Source organism: Peromyscus eremicus, chromosome 19 (assembly GCF_949786415.1).
Source record: "Peromyscus eremicus chromosome 19, PerEre_H2_v1, whole genome shotgun sequence".
NCBI lineage: Eukaryota > Metazoa > Chordata > Mammalia > Rodentia > Cricetidae > Peromyscus > Peromyscus eremicus.
The window spans coordinates 32,561,820-32,567,819 of NC_081435.1; the positions used below are offsets into that span (position 1 = coordinate 32,561,820).

At 38.3% G+C, this 6,000-nt stretch overlaps 1 protein-coding gene across 2 annotated transcripts in view; it reads right to left on the bottom strand.

Annotated features, from left to right (window-relative positions):
* Jakmip2 (janus kinase and microtubule interacting protein 2) overlaps positions 1 to 4,709 on the bottom strand; it is a 152,563-nt gene extending 147,854 nt beyond the window's left edge. For both annotated transcript variants that reach the window (XM_059245894.1, XM_059245893.1), the window contains exon 1: positions 4,421 to 4,709. The gene's annotated coding sequence lies outside the window, so the exon portion shown is untranslated. The remainder of the gene's footprint in view (positions 1 to 4,420) is intronic.
* Between the last annotated feature and the right edge of the window lie 1,291 nt (positions 4,710 to 6,000).

The window sequence follows — 6,000 nt, forward strand, 5'->3', positions numbered from 1 at the left end:
GGTAGCAATTTCAAAGCTAGCCTGGATTGTATAGCAAGTTCTATGTGAACATGCAGTATGTAGCAAGAACCCATCTCACAAAAAAAATGCATAGATGTATGTACACATATATTCATATATACTTATGTTTACAAAATATTTTAAGGTGAATTTTGGACATTGGATATTTTTGAAATGTATAAAAGTGTTTGTCTAAGAAAATGCCAGAGTTATCAAACTTAGGATCACTTATTTTTATAATAGATTACCATTTTTTGTTTTAAGAACAAGTAGGTAGAAAGAAACATAGGCAAAATGGCACAATTGCTCTTAAGATCCAGGACCCATGGGAATCTTAATTTGGTCCCAAGCGCAAGGAAAACAATGCTACTTCCCAATCTCTATGTCGTTAGAAACCAAAACAACACTTTGTCATAAAGTAAATGCATATTAGTCTAGTGAAAGTCTGACTTCCTCTTGGCAAATGTCTCTGTGTTTCTGTGACTTATCAAGAAGCTCAGATTTTTCTCCAAAATATATTAGTGGCATCTTTTGTTCTTTCAGAAAATTCCCTATATACACTCAACCTGTTTGTAGAACCAGTATCATCAAAAGCAAATTAGAGTGCCTGGAATAATCAAATCTAAATCCAAATAAAATGAACCACACAGTGCAGATTTAGAGTATTTAATATTATAAGTCAAATCTTCAAGTTAATTTATTAAATTTTGTAACCTGAAAGATTCTGGCTCATAAGATTTGGCATGTAACCCCTGTTTGATAATTTCCCTAACACAAACTTGGGCAAGTTTAGCTTCCCTGAATCATTTTCATTTATTAAAAACAATCAAAAGGACAACAAAAAGAACCTTTGCCGACACAATAAACTATTGACATTTAAAATTAAAGTGACTTTGTGAAGTATAAAAGTTTATACACACTTAAGATGTATTGGTAATTTGAATAGTAACTGTACTGTTTCATCATTAACTGCTTCACGTGTGTATATCTTATATCCTCCAAGGAAATTCTATGTTGCTAGTATATGCAAATTCTGCTAATCAGATAAGAGCTCTACAAATAGTTGTTAGTAAATTGATTAATTCACTCTGTTTGAAAAAAATGTTTTAATTAATGGAAAAATAAAGGCATATGTAAATGGGGGAGTAACTGATCTCTCTGAATGAAAACCAAGTATAAATCTATTTATTTATTTCAGCGCTAACTAATACCAAAACCTCCAAGATAAATTTGATTTTATTTTAGGCTCTTATTTTGAGAAAATAAAGAACATTAAACTTTTTATGAATTAATGAAAACGAGAAGCAGTTTTTACTATCCAAATATGAACTTTCAGCCACCCAGAAGGAGACTCACAGTGTGAAATCAAAATTACAGAATGTTCTGAGGTCATTAGAAGAGACTGGATGCATCACCTGATAAAGCAGTAAACTAAATGTGTATTTCAGTTTTATATCAAGTTTTAATAAAGGCTTACATGACAATAAAAATATTTAACTAATATTTCAACAAGAGTGGTAATTTCAAGATACTTTTTGAGCAAAAGTCAATTAACTTTTACATACTCCCTTTAAACACACCTTGAAACAATAAACTGGACATAGTGTTCATACAATTTTTTTTCTAATACCAACTTGATAGTCTTTAATTATTTTGTATTTAGACCCCACTAAGAAATATACAGTCTTCAAAATCAGCAATACAGTGAAGAATCAATTTAATAAAATCATTTGGCATTACTCTCCGTGAAGTTGCTGGTAAGCAAAGACACAGGCGAATCCCTGCATCCTGTTAAAACCACATAAAAAAATTTCCAAATAGACGACCAATCACTTTCTTTTAAAGTATCCAGATTTGGCAATTAGAAACACATTACAAAATGGAGTCTACAGCCACAAATGTCAAAGTATCCAATGTCAAACAGCTAATCTGAATTATTCAAATGACAATTTACTCGAGTAAGCTAGGCATTCTTTTAGGAAGAAGTCTAGTCCATCCCAGAGAAGTGCATATCTAGACCATAAGCTGGTAGCCTTGATGACTGAAGAGCACACATGGCTATCCACACTTATTGTGAAGAACTTTCTGTGAAGTTGAAGCCCACTGATTATATTCTAGATTCCAAAATACAGCAATTGTCAACGTCGTACATAAAAGCAGAAGCTTATATGAAACAATTGAAGGCCATGTCTCAATTTCTTCTCCTCCAGATTAAGTAATTCTAGTCCATTTGCCCTTCTACAGAGAGACAGGGTCTGGCCCTATAACTGAGTCTACCAACAGTGAGTTTTCCAAGCCATAACCTACAGTGATGTACTTCTGTTAAAACTGTACCAACTTTATCCATAAACCACATCCAAATTCAGTAGAAATGAAATAAACCAAAAGCGCCAGGATACCTGCTTTCCATTAATGAAACAGGTCCAGCTATTACATGTTTTAACTTTTATAAGTTTACTGTAGATATTTGAAATTTTATTTTAGGAACTCAAAATTTCTCTTTAATAATACCCTGTAAAATGTGCTATAATTTTTTTTGCAATGACATACAAGCCCAGTACCTCCTTCCTTGACCTACTTTATATAGTTCTTATAATTAGACACATGGTAGCAAGAGTTTAGACTTGTGAATACACATAATACATGAGCATATAAAATTGAGTCACTAGCATCTTTCCCACTTATAAACCAAATAAAGAAATTCTCAGGAAAATAAAACTAAAGTCCCAATGACATAAAAATTATAAATTAGAGGTAAGTGTGCAAAATAAAATGAAAGATTAAGATGAAAATAATCTATTATTTTGCATTGTAAGATACATTCTCAATGGCAGTGATGGGGGGAAGGTTGGTAGATACAATACATGTATTTGATGCATGTAATATTACTAATACATTTTTACCTGAAAGGATTTTTCTGGCTTTAGTTCAATGAAATCCATTATCCTAGGTGGTAATGGAGCCCTGTATGTTCCAGTCTCAGGCATCTTTAGTCTCCTGAGCTGCCTTAAATCCTTAGCATAGTAAAAGGTCAAGCAGATACCAGTAAGCATTTATAAACTACAATTGCCCCCATTTCAGTTACAAGCCACATTTTCCTGCCTGCTCTCATCCATTTCATTGTATGAGCAGGCTAATTCGGAAATGGCTAGCCTGGGGTCCTTGAGAACACTTAGGTTTTTAAGACCATGCTACTTCCCTACTTAATCACTTAGAGGAGCCATACAAGGACAGAACATTAGAGAGAGCTGTAAAATGGTGGTGGGTACTGAAGGAATGAGCAACAAATATCAACACAATTAAATAGAGCGAATGCCTCTCACCTGCCAGCTCAGCTGTGCTCGCTGGGACACACCATACAGATTTGAAAAGGATAGGTCAGGATGTCAAGAAAGCCGATTCAACATTTATTTGAGAAGAAGCAATATGCTAAATAATATTCCAAGCCACCTCCCTTTCCCATTATTGTTAATTCGGGGCCCTCAACATAGGCTCACAAACTCAATTAAAAATAGCCAGACTATAAATTGGCATCTAGTTCTCTAACACAGAGCAAACGATAGGCATCTGTCCTAATTGGCCACAACGAACCTAAGGGACAATAACAAGAATAAATGTCAAATTAATCCAAATGAAGCCAATGAATAATAATACAAACCAGAAGCATGGTTCCTAAAACATGCCATTACTTCCAAGAATGCAAAGGCATAAATAACCCATAAAAAAGATAGTAAATCAAACATGCTGTGCATATAAATACACTCCATAAATGCTACACACCTGCAAAGTAACATGTGCACATACATTTTTGTATGTATGTAGATGTGCATGTTCACATATACATAAATATACATCCTGAAAAAGGAACTCTGGATCTCAGAAATGGCTTTTCAACGAGAATATGTTAAACTGTGAATCAGAGAATGCCTAATTCTGGGACTACCTTAGCACTGGGGCAAATAAGCAAAAATCACCTTATAATTAGGCCAACAAGGTTGAGAAACCAAATGTGTTTTTGAGGGAAGGCCCAACCCTGTTTGTGAGACCTGCAAAGGAAACGGTTGCTTTCAACTCAGTCCTCCTCTTGCTAGCTCCTTTCCACCCCCTGATTTTGTTGCTAAGCTTGAGAGGAAAGGAATCTGGTGGTTCAGCTGGTATTCGGAGCCAGTTTGTGATAAAAAAAAAAAAAAAAATCAAAACATCATTTTTTCCCCCTAAAACACAAGAGGATGCCTCTCACTTCTCTCCCCCAGCAACCTTGCTCCCTCTCCATCCTCATCTCTGTCTCCACACCCCCAACCCCCCCCCCTTCCTAGTCTGAGAGACGCGAGTCATTGTTTAAGTCTAGGCCACAAATATATACACAAGTCATTTAATAACCAGATAGATGAGGAAGGTAGCCCCTCGGCCTCCTACTCACCATGCTGAGACCAGGAGAAGATACTGGAAGGAGGGAGGGATGCAAACTGAATCCATTTTCCTTGTGACCGCGTCGGATGCAGCCTCGGAAGCCAACATCAGCAGCCACTGCTGGGATTTTTTTTTTTTTCCCCTCCCTCTCTGGTTGGCGATGGTGCGATAGGAACCACCCTTTCCAGCTCCACTAGAGTACCAGCAGCAGAGGCATCACTTGAGCCTCCTCCCTCTCGGAGGATGGTGTGAGCTCAGAATCAGCCAGGAACTCGCAGCAGACTCCTCCTCAGGCTCCTCCTATCCTCCCCCACCCCCACAGCCCCACCCCTGCTGCGGTAGAGGCAGCCGGCCTGGCAGCTGCCGGTTGCCATGGCAATGTCCAATTGCAAGTGGCAAGCTAAGGGGGAGGGGAGAGGAGCTAGGCAAGCTGCAGGGGCTGGAGTAAAACTCGGTCTCTGTCTCTGAGATGCTCTTGGTCTCTCCTAACATAAGCTTCAGGTAGTCTGAGAGGCGCCAAGGGTGGAAAAGGCACCGGGAAAGAACAGCTAAAGTTGAATCGAAGTTACACATTGAAACACACCAAACAGTTTAGCATGCGTTTGTATTGTCTATACGTTTTAGATGAAATATATTACATTTTTCTATTGGAAAAAAAATAAATGAGAAGATTATGTGGGGTGATGGGAGACTGTTATCACGCCAAAGTTCTGCATCCTTGGTAGCATCCTTTGCTCAATGCCACTCAAGGTTGTTAAAACAAAACAAAACTGCTGGACCTTGCAATAAACCAGGTGCCCGTTACATTCTTTTACGTGCGTTCCAGTTTGTTCTCAGGTCACTTGGTTTCGCCGTTTTTCCAGTTTGTCTCCTGAAAAGGACCTGGCGATACTGACCGCCTCCCCCGCCTCCCCCCACCCCCCCGGAAAAAAAGGAAGTTAGAGCAAACAAACCGGAAATACCTTGAACAACCGAGATTCTCGGCAGCACTAGACACTGGACAGTTCCAAACCTATCTGGCTTCAGACTCCTTGAGCGAACACTATAGGCAAGCAATTCGTGCTGTTTTCATGGGTGCCCTTTAGGAGTCTGGAAGCCAGCTGGCAGTCAGGGTAGTAGGTAGGAGAAAAGCAAGGGAATTTGCAGTGTTGTGCTCTGTTTCTAACCATAAATTATAGATGACACTAGAATTTGTCTCAGGCAGTCGTTGTAAAGATTGATTGAGATAATGCACTAAAAGCCCTTGGCGTGTAGTAAGCATACAGTAAATATTTACTATTATTAGTGAGAGCTGTGGAGCGGTACGCTGCAGACACCACTTAATCTAAAAGCTTTAAGGAAAGGATATACTAATTCCAGCTAGGGGAGAAGATACTAAATATATGATAGCTGCAGTGGCTGATGGTGGTGGTGGTGGTGGTGGTGGTGGTGGTGGCGGAGGTGGCCAATTCATGAGTGTTCTAAGAGGTTGCATAGTCTCTTAAATTTGACAAATTAGAACACTGTAAATCTTGGAGAATGAAGCTAATTTTTTTTTTTTAAGATTTATTTTATTTATTATGTACAAAGGCCAGAAGAGGGCGCCAGATC